Raw genomic sequence first — 17,717 nt, forward strand, 5'->3', positions numbered from 1 at the left:
ATCCTCCTTTCTGAAAGTGAGGAGATCCCAGCCTGTCCGGGTGACCTCAGGGCCCCAAATCCATTAAGCACCCCGAGCCACCATTTTAATGTCTTTTCAACTAAGAAGAACCAGTCTGGCCTCACTTGTATTCAACCAACACTGTTGTGAAGCAGAATTTGATTTAAATGGAGAAAGAGTTCACACAGGCAAAGCCAGCAGGGTTCCTGGGGAACCAAGCAGACCAGCAAAGCAGCACTGTTCCACCTTGGAGGTGCTGCTCCCTCAACGCCTTCCCAAGGCAGAACCAGCTCTGCTGAGGCAGAGCAAACCCCAGGATTGCCTGCCATCAGGCACATTTGGCACAGAACTCCCTCATGGAGCTGTCAGAAGTAAAAGAAGCTTGGCATGAGCTTGCTCTCCTCCCAGGTGCAACCTCACCCCTTGGCGGTCTGGAAGGAAAGCTCCTCAATGACATCACCCTCTTGTCAGTCAAAAAAAGCCAGCTTCCCCTTGGGCAACCCTAAACTCCGGTGAGTTCTCAGTCCTCCCACCCAAAACGCTTGCCCCCCCCCCCCCCCGCTGCCCTCCTTCTGGCCGCCCTATCCTGCTGGCAATGACACATTTCCACCCAGCTGCATCTCAGAAGGAGCTCCACCTGCAAGTGTGGGTGTCTGGCCAGATGTGGCTTCCTCACAGCCACACAGCAAGGCAGCCAGTCTCAGAGACCGAAGAGTGACACAGACGGTGTGACTCAGCTTGTCGTGGCAAATGGGAATTTATTCAAGGCTCACCATGAAATGGGGGAGTTTTAGGTAAATTTGCAGAGCAAGGTGAGCCAAATCTGGAATACAAACACAAAAGAAAATTTCTTCTCTTTGTTCTTATCACTTTTTCTCCCTCTCCTGCCCCACCCTCATCTCAGGTAAATTTTTAGATGTTGAAAATCCATTCTAGTGAGATGTCAACAGCTTGTGTGTGCCACAGAAACTCAGTACTTTGCACCCAGTCCAGCTTTGAAACCAAAATTATTGGGACCAGTGAAGTAGCACAAGCTAATCCTCTGCCCTGTGGTACCAGGATCCCATACGGATGTCAGTTCCTGTCCCAACAGCTCTACTTCTGATCCAACTCTCTGCTTATAGCCTGGGAATGCAGTGGAGGGTGACCCAAGTGCTTAGGCCCCTGCAGCTACATGGGAGGCTCCTGGCTTTGCATTGACTCAGCTCCAGCATTGCAGCCATCTGAGGAGTGAATCAGTGGATGGAAGGGGGGTGTGTGTGTGTGTGTGTATCTGCTTTTGTCTCTGTAAAATTTGCCTTTCAAATAAAAATTAAAGTTTTTAAGAATATCCTAATGGATATTTAAAATTAAAACAGAGAAACAACATAGAGCCCTGGCCAGCTTCCTGCAAAGGTTTATTTTAGAGCAACAGGGAGCCAAGGTGAGCAGTCAGTCTACTGAGGTGTGGTGATTGAAGGAGCCTCTTCTCCACGTGACCTTCAGGAAATTCCTTCATGTCAAAATCCCTTCACTTGGCACCAGTTGCTGAATGTGTGATGCTGAGAAGTCAGTGCAAATATCCTGGGAAGAGACTGAGGCTAATATGCGAAAGGCTGAGCATGCACCTGTTCCTGAGAAAAAGATTTTATCATCATCTCCATATCACACATTCCACTCCAAAAACGGTCTTTAGCTCCCTTTGGGATGTATGTTTCATGAGGATAAGGATTGATAGCTTATTTTACACTCTCAGGACCCAAGACACTTTCCAGCAGTCAGTAGGGCCTCAGTAAACATGTGTTGATTGAGTAATTCCTCTAAAGCCCTCGGTACAATGGGTAAGGACCATGGGTACAATAGGCATTCCCTGCTATTTGCATTGTGCTATGCTCCAAGCTTCTAAAGTGAAGACTGATGTGTTCAAAGGGGATAACAAAGTGGACTTGGTGGCACACTGGGGACATCAACTTCCCAGAGGCACAGTTTTGTTGAAGATGGGGCCTTCCAGTGTGCAAGTATGACTGGCTCCATGCTCTATTTATGCATCTGAAGAATTCAAACCTAATGGAGGTTGTTATGGTGTGTGTATTCCCCTTGTAATTCTCTGCTATTCCCAGGTAAATGCCATTATTCTTAGACGAACTTCTCACTTGAGATCAGAACTGTAGTGTGAGGCTCTTTCCAGATCTGCCCTAGGAATCCCTACAGGAGGGGAACTGCACGATGACAATGCACATGATATTACAAGCTCCCCAGTGCAGAAAATATGAACCTCTATTAAGTTGGTGGAAGTTAGTTCTTTCAAACTATGTCTGCATTAACTTCACACACACATATACTCCAAACTTTTCTGCACTGAGGTTAGTTTTCCTTTTTTTAAAAAAAAGATTTATTTATTTATCTTTATTGGAAAGGTAGATTTACAGAGAAGAGAGACAGAAAGATCTTCTATCTTCTGATTCACTCCCCAAGACGCCACAACAGTTGGCGCTTAGCCAATTGAAAGCCTGGAGCCAGGAGCCTCTTATGGGTCTCCCGCATGGATGCAGGGTTCCAAGGCTTTGAGTCATCCGCCTTTGCTTTCCCATGTCACAAGCAGGGAGCTGGAGGGGAAGTGGAACAGCTGGGACATGAACCAGTACACATATGGGATGCTGGTGTTTGCAGGGGCAGGACCAACCAAGTGAGACATTATGCTGGGCTGAGCTCAGTTTTCTTATTTAAATGTCTTGATGACCACCAACAAGGAAAGCAGAAGCTGCCCAGTGCCATAAAGACAGAGCATCAGCCTAACACTTCAACACCAATGTGAAATTATGTGATTTCTTCACCAGTCTCCCCTTGGGGCATCTTCAAAGAATTCATGAAGGAAACTATATTATGATAAAACTATAGAGTCTAAAAAATATTTTTGCCAGAGCTTTTCTTTTCTTTTCTAATTCTATTTTCCAGGGACCTTCTGCAGTCCCTTGTTACTTTTCTCATGTAAAGGTAACCCCAGCTCGACGGAAAGCAGAAATTGGGATAGTTTCAGGCCAGTATGTTTTGTCCAGGCAAACTATCCAGGCATCCTAACCTAGCTTTCTCCCTCCAAAAAGCAGCAGAAGCAACTCTGTGAAAACTATTCCTCAATCCACAACACTGTTGACATCAAGTGTGTGGGTGGATTTTCTATGCCAAAAATTCTCCAGTTCTCTGCAATACTAGGTGGGAGTACTACATTCAGTTCTGGACTCACAGAGTCCAGAGTTAGCACAGACCCCCATCAGAGGCCCTGTCACACTACTCAGACTTTTGGTACTGGCAACAATTCATGGGTCCCCAGGTGAGGCACGACTGTTACCCACTTAGCTGCAAACCAGGGATTCTCATCATCCCATCCTCATATTCTATTATTTGCTCTAAGGACTCAGGCAAACATTTAATTTGCTCTTACCTATCTACTGTAAAGAATATCATAAAGGATACAAAGCATAGACAGGTGAAGACATACACAGATTGAAATCCAGAGCGATTTCAAATTTAGAAGCATGTGTCCTCATGGACATAGGCTGTACCAACCTCCCATGGGTGTGTGCACCAACCCATAGGTTCAGGGAAATCCATGGTCAGGTTTTCACAAAGATTTATTTGGTTCAAAGTAATTAACTACATCTTCAACCATTAATGATTGGCTCAAACTCCAGCCCCTCTTGCCTTGCAGGGCATATGGAAGAGGGGACTGAAAGTGTTAACTTTGCTGAGCAAGGTGCAGTCTTCCTGGTACCCAGTCCTCATCTGAAGCTGACTAGAGGCCCCACGCACCAGACATCACCTTGAGACTTCAATATCTTAGAAGTTCTTGTGTCAAGATCTTGTGTCAAGATCAAATATTTTAACAAAAGATGCCCCTACCTGCCAGAACATTATGAGAGTGCCAGGAGCTCTGGGCTGTTATCTGGGAGAAGAGACCTAATATGTATTCTTTATGTCATTGGCAATGATAGAAAATTCAAGAGACATGGCTACACACTGAATGTCTTTGTTCAGATTATGAAAAGTGCCTCATTCAGATCCTAGGTTTGGGGGAATGGTTTTCTTTTTTCATAGCCGGCCCAGCTCCAAGACTGATGAGAGGATCAGGTTGGCACCTTTGGTACAGAAACAGCATAATTTTGTGCCTGCTGGCTGCTAGCTAAGAAACCAATATTGGAGGATTTGAGTGCATGAGAAACAAACTGCCCTCCCCTTACTGTGCATGCCCAAAACAAGCTGTCCTTTCCCTTGGCAGCTGGTATCTTATCTGTTGGGGGGAATCTCTCAGCTTCCTGTCCTGTTTTATGTCAACCCCAGGACAATGATCAGTCATGTGCTAAACTCATAGTGTTAATACTTAAAATGGGCTGAACTAGGAAGCATGCCTTTCATGGGCTTAAAAGTGAACAAATACAGGCCACCACTGTGGCACAGTGGGTTAAACCATTATCTACAATACTAGCATCCCATTTGGATAACAATTCAAGTCCTAGTTGCTTTGCTTCTGATCCAACTTCCTATTAAAATGCCTGTAAAAGCAGTGGAGGACAACCCAAGTAATTGGGCACCCATGTGGAAGACTCAGATAAAACCCCTCTGGCTTATGGCTTCCACCTGGCCTGGTTGTGGCAGTTACAGCCATTTGGAGAATAAACCAGTGGGTGGGAGATCTCTCCCTGTTTCCCTTTCTCTCTATAATTCTGACTTTAATACAAATGAATAAACCTTTCAATGTAAATAAAGTTAATAAGTATAAATAGATACATGCAGTTTTGACATCCTTCAGAAGCCTACATTTTGTGTCAGAATGAATGGGTTTGATTACAGCTTCACTTTCAACCCAGTTTCCTGTTGTGTAGCTTAGGAGGCAGGAAGCAATGGCTCAAGCAGTTGGGTGTATGCCACACAAATGGGAAACCCAGATTGAATTCCAGGCTCCTGACTTCAGCCTGTCCCAACTCTGGTGCAAAAGACATCTGGAATAATAAATCAATGGATAGAAGATTCTCTTTGTCTATCTTACTCCCTCTCTGTCTTACACACATATCTCTATATGTTTACCTTTCAAACAAAAAATAAAAATAAAGTTTAAGTTGAAGCTGATTTAATTGGGCATTTGGAGAAGGGCAATGTGGTGTCATGGAAAGGTCACAGGTCACTGGAATGATCTAACCAAGTTCAGTGGCTTGATGATAACTATAGGTCATGGAATCTGCTGACCTGATGCTGAGGGCATTGTGATGAGTTAGCTTGATGAAACTGAACTGGGTGTCTCAGAATTCCCTTGCCTTTCATACTTCCTCTTGGACTCGGCCCACATCAGAGATTTTCCTGTGAGAGTTAGGGAAAGAAGAAATGAAAACACAGCTTCTTTACAGCTCACATGTATTCATGTTGACTAATTCGCTGGAGCCTCTAAACTGGTGTCCTTTGTTGCTGCTTTTGCCTTCTTAGAGTTCTCCATTAGGACAGAACTGATGACAATGGAGTTATCTCACCTTCTAACACCACTACCTCCAAGGTTAGGATCTGAAAACCACAAATCTTTAAAAAGAGCATGGAAAATGTATGGTTTTGAATAAATTGCATGGATTTTGATTTTTTTTTTTGCCAATATATGCTTCTCTTTCATTCCAATTCTCCATGTACTTTTTTTTTTTTATTGTAATGTGAGATATACAGAGAGGAGGAGAGACAGAGAGGAAGATCTTCCATCTGCTGATTCACTCCCCAAGTGGCCACAACGGCTGAAGCTGTGCCGATCCAAAGCCAGGAGCCTGGAACCTCTTCCAGGTCTCCCACACAGGTACAGGATCCCAAAGCTTTGGGCTGTCCTCGACTGCTTTCCCAAGCCACAAGCAGGGAGCTGAATGTGAAGTGGGGCCACTGGGATTAGCATTGGCATCCATATTGGATCCCGGTGTGAGCAGGGCAGACTTTAGCTGCTAGGTTACCGTGCCAGGCCCTCCATGCACTTTTTGATGTTCCCTCACAAATGTTCTGTCCATTGCAGATCTCTTGCATTTCTAACTGACAGCCTGAGTATCCCATATCATCCCTGTCAATTGAATTTTCTCTTCTTATAATGGAAATGCCAGCATTTTATCAGGCCACTTGAGAACTAGAGCTTTGATGTGAAGAATGGATATGAGAACTTGTAGGCACTAGACCACACTGGTGGGGGAGGCATTTCCAGGTGGTTCCTTCCAAATCCCACCAGGAACCGTTCCATATTCTATATTGACTTCACAGTAAAGTTAGTCATGATTTCATCAGCAAGAGAGTCTCCACAGTTTAAATTATTTTCTACTTTTATGGCTTTGCTTGCATATTGGGCTATTCTAAGAAGCCCTCTTAGTACATCCTGGCATCTTAACTTGAGCATCATCTGCACCTTCCACTCTCAGCATCCACCCAGACCCAGACTACACCCAGCCCCTTGCTCTCATTCTTGCTGCTTTAGCAACCTGGGCTCCATTTATCTTGTCAGAAATGAACAAACAGGGATAAATCACTCTAGGACAGCCTGACATGGGAAAGATGCCTGTCTGATGTCCCAGAATGTCATGATGAACTGGTGGAGACACACTATGATGGACTGTACTGACTTTTCCAAAGTCTGCTCCAATGGAAAAACAACCACCATTTGACTCATTTGCTGACATCTGGGACAGTTAAATGGAGGAATAAAAAAAGAGAGAGAAGAAAGGGTTGGATAACTTTTTTTTTGCCCATAGATAACTAATCCAGGTGGCAAAGCATCTTGGAATCTAGTCAGCTATAGCCATGGGAGAGTCTCCAACTGAAGAGGCCAAACATTGGCAGACTAAGAGCACATTTGGTCCATCACTTTTGTCATAATGGATGCTGAGAAATGGATGCACTAACATAAACCCACAACTTTCCTGGTACTGCCATTGTCACTGCAAAATTCTGGCTTTTTTTACAGTGTCATCACTTGTCCCTGCCAGAAAGAGCCAGTCTTTAAAAAGAAAAATAAATACAAGGTCATATCCACATCAAGAGAATATTTTGTCAGCTGCCAAAATTCGTTTCTCAAATGTACTTTTACTGTGCTATGTTGGGCCTACTCCAACTTGGACAATTCCAGTCTCACAGCCAGTTCTCCCAAGGAGTTGGAACCGCACGTAATGTTATCCTTTATCTTCTCTGGCTATCTTCTTAGTAATCAAATTCACAATTTTCATACAAGGGAATGATGGAGAGGTAAGGATGAGATTTATTTTTTTTTTAAAAGTTTTTTTTTTTGGAAAGGCGGATATACAGAGAGGAGGAGAGACAGAGAGGAAGATCTTCCATCCCATGGTTCACTCCCCAAGTGATCACAATGGCTGGAGCTAATCCAATTCGAAACCAGGAGCCAGGAACTCTCCTGTTCTCCTACATGGGTAAAGAGCCCCAAGGCTTTGGACCATCCTTGACTGCCTTCCCAGGACACAAGCAGGGAACTGGATAGGAAGCAGGGCCACCAGGATTAGAACCAGTGACCATATGGGATCCCGGGGCGCGTGCAAGACGAGGACTTTAACCACTAGGCTATTGCGCCAAGCCCAAGGATGAGAGTTCTAAAAGAGTTATTTGTAAGAATTTATGGATGAGAGTTTCCTCTAAATGGAGTCATTCAGTAAACATTTTTTTTGGAAATTAGGTATGATTTCATTCATTTAATTAATAGTGAGTGAGGAATAAGCCAATATTCTCAACACCGCCTATGCAACAGCATACAAAAAGAGTTTCTGCCCTTAAGAAATAAAGGCTAGAATAAGTACATAGGATGAGGTTAGAGAGAAACAGACCAAAAAAAAAAAAATCAGCTATGACATAGAGCTTAGAAATTGTTTTAAGGATAGTGGAAAGTATTAGAATATTATCAGGGCATGGTTTGATTTTTGTGTGTGTTTCCCATTCTATAGGCTATCTGTGAGCCAGGGTACTAGCCTTCCACTGTTTTACACTGGAATCTAATTCTGGGAATTAATTCAGCCAAAGCCGAATTTTCTTTCCCAGTTTTCTTCAAATAGCATTGAATTCTTGGTTAACTCAAAGGACAAAGCAATCCAAAGCCAAAGCTTGACCACAGGGGCCATCATCACGGTGCTCCTCCAACTGTTCCCTCTTCTCTCTAACCAGCTGCACATCAAAACTGCCTATGGTTACACGGGACACCAGACGAGAGGAGGTAAATGGGTACATTAGTTCACCGTGAGAGCTGCTCTTGCTCTGAAGTTAGTTAAGAGCAGAAGTATCTCATATGTATGTTACTTCTTCGATTGTGGCATTCAATATCTAGGAAGGACATTACCACTGGCTTAAAAAAATGCGTGCAGGGTGGATATTGTGGCTTAGCTAAAGAAGGGTCTCTGTTTTATTCTAAACCCTGTCCACCCTTGAATGCTGCTATGTTGCTTTAGATTTCTTTTGCAGAGCCTGATGATTCATACTAAGCATATGGTTGGCTAAAACTATTTGCTTCGTGTGATTTCATTTTATTTGAAATATGTCGAGCAAGATATTTTCCACCTTGTACAAGAACAGTTCATTTTTAATCCAACCAGTGTATAGGACTTTATATTTAGTTTTCTTGACTATATTTTTATCTTGTTGAGATAGTATAACTTTCTACCTTGCTGTGCTACCTTAAATTTCTAATTCTGTCAAACATAATATCTAATCATTCGTTTTTAACAATATAGACACAATAAGTACAGTTAGTATATTTCATTAGTATAACAAATACTTTTAAAAAGCTGCTGAGGAAGGAAGGACACTCATTGTGGCTTACCATTTTGAAGGTAGGTCCAAGATTAGGTGGCCCCTCAGCTAGTGTCTGAGGAAGGCAGTGGATGATAGGACAGTGCTGAGAAGGGACCACAGGACCAGACAGAAAGTGGGGGAGCAGGAAACACACTTATTTTCCTTCTATGCATTCTTTCCTTATTAAGTCATCATAATTCAATCAAAGAGGCTTTGTCCTACTAATCTAATCCTACCAATTTTCAAAACTCACCTAGGGCCCAGCTCGGTGGCCTGGTAGCTAAAAGCCTGGCCTTGCACGTACTGGGATCCCATATGGGTGCTGGTTCTAATTTTGACAGCCCTGCTTCCATCCAGCTTCCTGCTTGTGACCTGGGAAAGCAGTCGAGGATGGCCCAAAGTCTTGGGACCCTGCACCAGCATGGGAGACCTGGAAGAATCTCCTGGCTCCTGGCTTTGGATCAGCACAGCTCTGGCCATTGCGGTAGCTTGGGGAGTGAATCATTGGATGGAAGATCTTCCTCTCTGTCTCTCCTCCTCTCTGTATATCTGACTTTCCAATAAAAAAATAAATAAATCTTAACCAAAAAAAAAAAACTCACCTAAAGATGCCATGATTATGTTATGTTCCGTCCTTAATTCATTCACATAAAATTCAGGGAATCAAGTTCTTAACATATGGGTCTTTAGGAGACATCTAAATTATTCTCTAAGCCATAAAATGTACTGTGACAAAGACAACTCGTGCCAAATATGTCATGTGTACCTTTACTTTTCCCAAACTCTGTTGAAGTTCCTTTCGAGCTCTGTGGCTTCCTCTGGCTAACCGATTTTGGATGAAGGTAATATCACCTTTAGGCCAATGCATTTAGGAGACAATGTGATTCTTTTATTCCTTTATCCTCCTGATACAGAGGTCATAAGTTCTAGGCACCATAAGCAGAAATAGATCTTACTTGGGCTTGTGGCAATACATTAATGACAGTTAATGATTGTATTAGCTGTGGCCTTTAATCCAGCTACAGTTCACTTCTAAATTTTTATTTATTGTGTTTGTTTGAAGATAGTGAGGGGGAGGGTGGACAAAGAAAGGCCAACAAAGAGTGTCCCTGCCTGTTGATTCACTTCACAAATTCCTACAGTGGTCAGAGTTGGATAAGGGTGAATTGGAGTGAGGAGCTCAATCCAGGTGTTTCATGTGGGTGAAAAAAAAATTATCTAAGCCGTCATCATTGCCTCATGGATCCTGTATCAGCTAAAGGCTGGAATCAGAAGCTGGAGATGAAACCAGGACTCAAACATAGACACACTCAGGTACCCTACCTTTTATCCCAACTTTCCTCCCTGATAAATTCATTTTGTCACCTAAGAATTTATATTCTTAGCTGAATGTTGCATGTACTATCAAGAATACATTTTGCAATCTATTGTTATATCAAAACATCCCATTGTATACTATAAATACAATAGTAGGCTAAGCCTCTGCCTGTAGTGCCAGCATCCCATATGGGTACCAGTTCGAGTCCTGGCTGCTCCACTTTTGATCCTGTTTCCCAATAATGTACCTAGGAAACAGTGAAAGATGGCCCCAGTCCTTAGGAGTCTATACTTACTTGGAAGACCCAAAGCAATCTCCTTGCTCCATGGCTCTGCTCCAGCCATTGCAGTCGTTTGGGGAGTGAACCGTGAATAAGAAATCTCCCTCTTTGTCTATTTCTCTCAGTAAATTTGCCTTTCAAATAAAAATAAATCTTTTTTTAAAAAGCCCCAATACCTGAAGTCTAAAGGAGCACAATAATTCATGAAGGTTTATACGTTCAGGAGCTGATACGCTCAGATTTGCTTTGTAGAGATGCTCCAGGGTGGGAGGAAATCGGAAGGAACTGAGAAGCAGGAGAAGACCTAAGAGACTGCTTGTTCATGATTAGGGAAGGAAACTAAGGTGATTGGAACCAATGTGGATATCCTAAAACCAAAGTTCTGTCAAAGTCATCTCATTTCCACTTTTGCTGATGTTGCCAGATGGTATATCAGAGGAGTGACCATGACCAAGCCTATGGCGCTGAAACTGGAATGTGGTTGCTGTTACGTTAAGAGATGATTGGGAGCAAGAGGGGCTTTTAATTCATGTAGAGTTTTATTAGTCTGATAAACTTTTCCCTGGCAGGAGAGGGCCTAGGACCAGTCCCACATGCCAGATAACCACAGGAGGGTAATGGCTGCCCAAGGTATAGAGTATGGGCTTTCATACATCTTAAGGCATAGGGGATGGCAGAAGGCAGCAGTTCCTTGGTGTGTGCTTGCTAGTGTCCTGCAGCAAGTGATCTGTAGTGCAAGGTGCACTTTGTGGTGGGCCCAGACAAGGCCTGAGTAGTTCCTGTAGGGCATTCCAGACATTCCTGAGGAGATAAGGCCAGGACACTCTCACTCTACCTCAGGCCAGCATCCTGCTCTGCCCAACCGAACAGTTGCCACTCAGTTTCGTCCAGTCCCACTCTCCTCTGTCCTCCTGCTCCCGTCCATTCACTTCAGGGTCTTGAGGATTCCCTTTGGTGTTGCAAGTTGATGCAAGCTCCTCCCTGTCTTCAAGTTGCTTCTCTACCCCCATCTGCCTTTCCAGATTAATTCCTAGGACTTTAAGTCTCTAAGTCTGTTTTTCAGCTCTCCCTGCATCCCTTAAGCTAACTAAGGTGGACGCCTTGGCTTACATCTCTGTTACTCTGACCTCTTTCCTGCCACAGAGTTCAGATCTGCTGCAACCACTTCCTACAAGTCATTCCATCATTTCTCAGTCTTTTGGCTAAGATCAAGTGCATAAATCATGCTCTCTTTCATTTCAGATTAAAAATTTCTTGAGGGCAAAGACCATGTTTGCAGTGCTGACCACGGAGAACTTAGAAGAATGCAAAGTAGATGGTTATGTACTATTTGGAGAATAAGATTAGATAGGAATTTGTTCTGAAGATGAGTCAGAAATCAGGACTATGCAAAGCAGAATGCAGATTTTAAAGCCTTTTGTTCTCAGCCCTTTTCTAGATTCAGGGTACTTCTGCTTCCTGCAGGTTCTACAGAGGTGCCAGCCAGTGATTTGGTCACAAGCTTCTTTGGTTTTTCTGGATCATCATTGCTTTTATGCAGACAGCTACACTTTACATGGAGGGAGCATGGCAACCACAGTCCTGCTCAACTCTGCCTACCTGCATGTCTTGTAAATAAAGTTTTATTGAAACACAGGGGCACCTAGTCATTTCTAAACTGCTGCTGGCTGCTCTCACATCAACAGCAGAGGTTCCAGCCAAGTCACAGAGCTGACAAAGCCTAAGATGTCACCTGTATTCAAAGTATTTGCCAGCACTAACCTAGCGTGATCATGTGAACTCATTCAAGATAGCTAACAATTTCCGTTAACTCATCTATTTTTGGCTTCCTTTTCTCTTTACATATTTTTGAGTTGCCTTTATAATTTGACAAATTATTCTTTCTAATGAGACCTTCAGAAGACAGCTGCTGCCTGTAGTTATTTGCTAATGCATAGGTATCATCAAAATGTTCATGGAAAAGCTAGCATGTCATGAAGGAGTATGCAAGAATTTTAAAAAAGAAAAAAAAACTATTCCACCCAAATAAACCTACTCTTTATATTCATTTCCCTCAATCTTTGAGTCCCCCCCAAGTGTCTTCATATTCGTACAGTGCCCATTCCACGTTTTCCTTCTCACTGCAACTGTCTAACAAAGTCCATTCTATTGCCCCTAGAAGTTTTATCAGATGTATTTACTCTCAGCTTCCTTCTGTACACATTCAGTCTTGATTATTTATTTCTTCCACCAACTTCTGCATGATCCTTTAAGAACATGGAAGCTGACACTGGTAAAGTGAGTTATACAGTAGAAGATGGTTCAAAACCCTGGCCCCTGCCACCCATGTGGGAAACATGGATGGAGCTTCTAGGTCCCAGCTGTTTTGGCCTGGCCCAGCCCTGGACACAGCAGTGATAAGGGGAGTAAACCAATAGACGGAAGATCTCTATCTCTTGATAACTTCACCTTTCAAATAAATAAAACTGAAGAAGAGGAGAGAATCCACAAAACCACTTTGTGGCTATAATCATTTTCATTTCTTCAGGATTGCTGACATTGTCTCACCACGATGTTATTTTTCAAAGTCATCTGTGTCTCATGATTTGGTATTTCAGTTTAGTCTCTAAATTACAGTTTGAATTCTTTTCATGAAGGACTAAACTCTTTAAAGTTACTTTTTAAAGTTTTGAGGGCACATCAGAATCACCAGTACCCTTAGCAATTGTGTACAAATCCATTCCTCTGTCACTATTTCTCAGTCAGCAGTCCACTTGCTCAGAATATGAGTTGAATTCCTCGTCACCTCCCCTACCTCCACCCCATCAGGATGCAGTCTTGTTTGGAAATAGTACCTTACAGAGGTAATCAAGTTTCCTGAAGTCATACAGGTATCTGTGTGGGGACTTTGAAGAGCTCAGAGATAAAGCACTCTGACTCAGAGCGTGAGGGAGAGGGGCAGAGAAAACAGCAGGAGAGGCCTCTTGGGAAAGCTTGTTTAAACTGAAGCCAAAGAACCAAAAGAAATTTTTAGTAGAGCTATTCTAAGATGTGCTTTGGAGGAATTGTAGACATCCTCTTAATTTCTGTCATTTCTCTCCACTCCCAGAAATCTAATATTAAAAACTAACCTTTACCAGTACCTACCATGTACAAAGCACAGTTCCAAGCAATGAGCAATCATTAACTCATTTAATCAGCGTTAGAATCCCGAGATCATTATCCTAAATTCACACATGGGGCAACTTGGACTTGCAGAGGTTACGGATCACTGGCAGCGCCACAGGGACTTGACCTCAGGCCTCCAGGAGCCCTGCTTTTATCCCATGGCTCCCACAAAGAGGCAGAGTTTGTCTGCCAATCCAGGAAGCTTTGAAACAGGCCCTTAACATCAGTTCACCCACTCACCTGCTGCAGAGAGTTGCCATTGAGCTTCTGCTCAGAGATGTTCTAGAATGTCTTTGGAAGTAAGGCCGACAATGGTTGTGCGGGGAAAGTGGGGAAGAGGTGTGAAAGCAAGAGAGGGCATGAAGTTTCCAAGAAGAGCGCTCAGATGGGAAGAGGAAACGAGGCAGGAGGCCACAGTTCCCCAGCCCCCATCAATCTAGAAAAGTATTTCTTAGAAGAAAGATGTTTCTACAACGAGACATTATGGCCCAATGTGTCATTTGTGGAATTGTTTTACTATTCAAAAATTCTTACAGAACTAGTGCCAGCAAAGGCCCAACAATAACAAAGACTTCACCGGAGAAAAAAATACAAAGGAATTAGAAAAGCCTAGATATAAATATACATTCATACATGGAAATTCAACACAAATATGGCTTAGTAAATAAGGAGAGGATAATTTAGTAAGGAGAAGATAACTTAACAGAGCTGGATTCTTAAGTTATTTGTGTAAAATAATGTAAAAGCGCCCTCACATATAAAAATTAGAGTAAAAACTAAAAAAAAAATTTAAACTTTGAGAAAAGCAAAATGAACAAGACTCTTGACCAGCCATGTATTTCAGAACGTGCCTGAAAGGCCAGCCTGATGGCTTAGGTGCCCATGTCCCACATCCCACATCTCACATTCCATACCTGAAATTCTCTTTGGATTTCCAGCTCTACCCACTGACTCCCCTGGGCTTACAAGGGGAGGAGCTAGCGCACTGAGTCCTCTCCCGCCCTCAATCTCCTAGAAACAAGGGAACTGATCAAGGAACCTGGAACTGGACCAGACATGGAACAGCTGGGACTTGAACCAGCACTCATATGCTGCCTGCAGCAGCTTCACCAACTTGCCACAATGCCAGCCCTTCCTAGTTAGAGAACTTTTAACATTAGTCACATTCAAGACCTTAACCCAGTATGGATATTTGGTGAACTTTGGAATACTGCCTCAATCCCAGGCATTTGAACTTGCTTCAGTCTGTGGGTTGTACCTATGTGGTTTTGCACAAATGCCCTCTTCACCTGCCACCTGATGTCTTCCTAATGAAGGGGTCATTCATCAACACTATGTGGGAGCTAATATTTAAAATGAATGGTAACGAGTAAATCAGACAGGAGACATGAATCTGAGCAACACAGTCTGTTGCTTATTGAAAGCAAATTGCCAGCTGATTAGATGGTTGCAAATCCAGAAAGAGGAACTGCAACAGGCTCAACAGGCGGCTGCATTTTGCAAGGAAGAGGGCAGTTAGAGAGGGCATGGACAGGGCACCACAAGGAGCAGGAAGGCCAGCTCTGTACCGTCCAGAGCACAGACGCTGGAAGGGATTCATAGACGGCACTCTGCAGAGGAAGCCTGCAGGAAACAGAAGTGCCCTATCGCCCACCCTCCCAGCTGCACCTTCTCAGTGAAACTGAAAGGGTTAAAGGACCAAACCCATTTCCGGCAGCGACCAAGAGGAGTGCTGGTTCTTTTTTTTTTTTTCTTTTTCTATTCATTTATTCATTAATTACATTGTATTACATGACACAATTTCATAGGTACTGGGATTCTCCCCCCTTCACCCCCAACCCTTCCCCCATGGTGAATGCCTTCACCTTGATGCATAACCACAGCTCAAGTTCCGTTGGGATTCCCTAATTACAAGCTCACACCATACAGAGTCCAGCATCCCACTTGTCCAGTCAAGTTCAACGGCCTCTTAGGGAGGCCCTCTCAGGTTTGTAGGCAGAGCCAGCAGAGCGTCACCTCGATCAATTAGAAGCTCCAACATATCATCAGCAACAGTCCAGGTATGATGAGGCTGGTGCAGAGTCCACTGATTGACATAGTCCGTCTTAGGGTTTCCCCTTGTCCAGTTTTCGCTGCAAACATATAGCTGGGTGGTTGATTGATCTACTCCATCTTCTATCTTTTCTTGGTTAATGTTTTGATTCCTCCATTTTGTTCAGGGGAATCCCCAAAGAAACTTTGAGGTGTTCCCAGTCCAGGCTCCTACATGCACTACTAGTAAGCACAATACCCGCCACAGTCCATCACTCCGATCAGCTGGTGGTTGTAACCCCTGGGTTGGTTCTATTCTGAGCCCTGACCTCCATTGGAACCAATGAGTATTGCAGCTCTTCCCGGCTCTGCCCATCACACACTCGTCCCTCACCTAAACCAGTGGGAGGTGTGCTGGTTGGGTGCTGCATTCCCTACTGGCACAGGCCATTTCACCTTGGCATTTTGTGTTTTGTACTGTTTTTATTGCAACCAAACCTGGCCAGGCCCCCACACAGTTCCAGCACTCGGATTTGCCAGTGGATGACGTGAACTGACTCAGCCTGGTCTGCCCCAACCTGAGCCAAATGTATGCCAGTGGGTCACTTTCCAAAGCCTCTTCTGGGTTGTTTACCTCCGTGCTTCCTGCGTTTATTTGTAGGGTCAGTGTCCTGTCAGAGGAACTGTTCAGATTCCTCCATCAGACCCCTTCCTGGTGTCAGGTTTCACGCATACCAGCAGGTCCTTCGGCCAGCACCGCTCTTCAACCCATTCTGGTTCCTGCTGTTGAGAGTTTCAGCCCAGCCACGGCTCGTCCATACCCACATATAGCTCATACATGGTTCAGTTGGGGTTGAAACCTAGCCAAACCCGTCGAGGGGTGTTGGTTCTTGCAACACAGGAAGTATCAATGATTTCTGTTAAGAGGGTGAAAACCCTTTTGGGGCTGTACTCAATCTGTAAGCTACTGAATTGCTATGCAAAAGTAAGGGGCTTGAAAACCATCCTTGTAAACCCCATAGAGGCTTTGCAGATCTCAGTACAGCAGGCCATCCTCAAATACTAGCAGCTAGGCCAATTGCTGCAGAGAGCAAGCGTGGGAAGATGGAAGCTCCCAAGATGACCAAGAGCTGGAAACTCTACAATCAGTGGCTGGAGCATGGAACCGGGACAGAGCAGTGTAACTGGAAAATTTAGGGCTCCTTTGTGCCTACAAGACATCTCTTCTTTGTCTGGCAAGGAAGAAGAAAAAGTTAGGATAGTCTAGAAGCAGGTGGTTTGTTGGGACAGAAGTGGGAGGGAAGGAAGACTGGCTCTGATTTTTACTTTGGTTTGGGAAGTAGATTTGGCAAAGAACAGATAAAGGATGTGTTAATATTCTGGGTGTGGCTATTTCTATAGCCCTGAGCCGTGTCCCACAGGTTTATAATCCCAAGCAAGGCAACTGTGTGCTGCTAAGGGTCCAAGGGAAATATACAGCACAGGCCCCCAGTATGTGATTAGTGTGAGTCATTACAGTGTAACGTGGCAGGGACTTAGGAGAGGATGGGCAAACAAACCTGGAAGGAGTTAGGGAAAAGGTTTAGAGGTCTTTCCATATCCATGCCTTCTGAAACTTCCACTCATTCTTTATTATGGAATAGGTACCAGTAGCTTCAGGTATGAGTTGAAACTTATGTGTAGATATCCTATTTAACCATAAGTTGATCCAGCTAACTGTTAACTGGATACAGTTCTCAGTCCAAATGTGAAGTCAGACATTGTTAATATATTTTATTGCCTCTGTGAGATTCAGAGTTATGACTCCCCTTAGAAGACACCCAAAACTATGAGCCATCAAGAATCAGGTGTTTTGGAGCAGGAATTGTGGTGCTGTGAGTTAAGCCATGGCTTGTAGTGTGGGCATCCCATATCAAAGCACTGGTAGGAGCCCTGGTTGTTCCACTTCTGATCTGGTTCTCTGCTTATGTGCCTGGAAAAGCAAAGGAGGATGATCCAAGTACTTGGACCCCTTCCACCCATGTGCTAGGAGACTCAAAGCTAGGAGTCTCCTAGCTTTAGCCTGGCCTAGGATCAGTCATTGCTGCCATTTGGGAGTAACCAGCAGATGGAAGCGCTCTCTCTCTCTCTCTCTCTCTGTCTCTCTCTCTCTGTCCCCTCTCTTTCATC

At 43.9% G+C, this 17,717-nt stretch overlaps 1 long non-coding RNA gene across 1 annotated transcript in view; it reads right to left on the reverse strand.

Moving 5' to 3' along the window:
• LOC131478611 (uncharacterized) overlaps positions 1–17,717 on the reverse strand; it is a 52,528-nt gene that overhangs the window by 29,940 nt on the left and 4,871 nt on the right. Inside the window, exon 2 of the long non-coding RNA XR_009244578.1 lies at positions 5,218–5,328. This is a non-coding gene — a long non-coding RNA (uncharacterized LOC131478611). The remainder of the gene's footprint in view (positions 1–5,217; positions 5,329–17,717) is intronic.

The sequence above is a fragment of the Ochotona princeps genome, chromosome 2, assembly GCF_030435755.1.
Source record: "Ochotona princeps isolate mOchPri1 chromosome 2, mOchPri1.hap1, whole genome shotgun sequence".
Lineage (NCBI taxonomy): Eukaryota > Metazoa > Chordata > Mammalia > Lagomorpha > Ochotonidae > Ochotona > Ochotona princeps.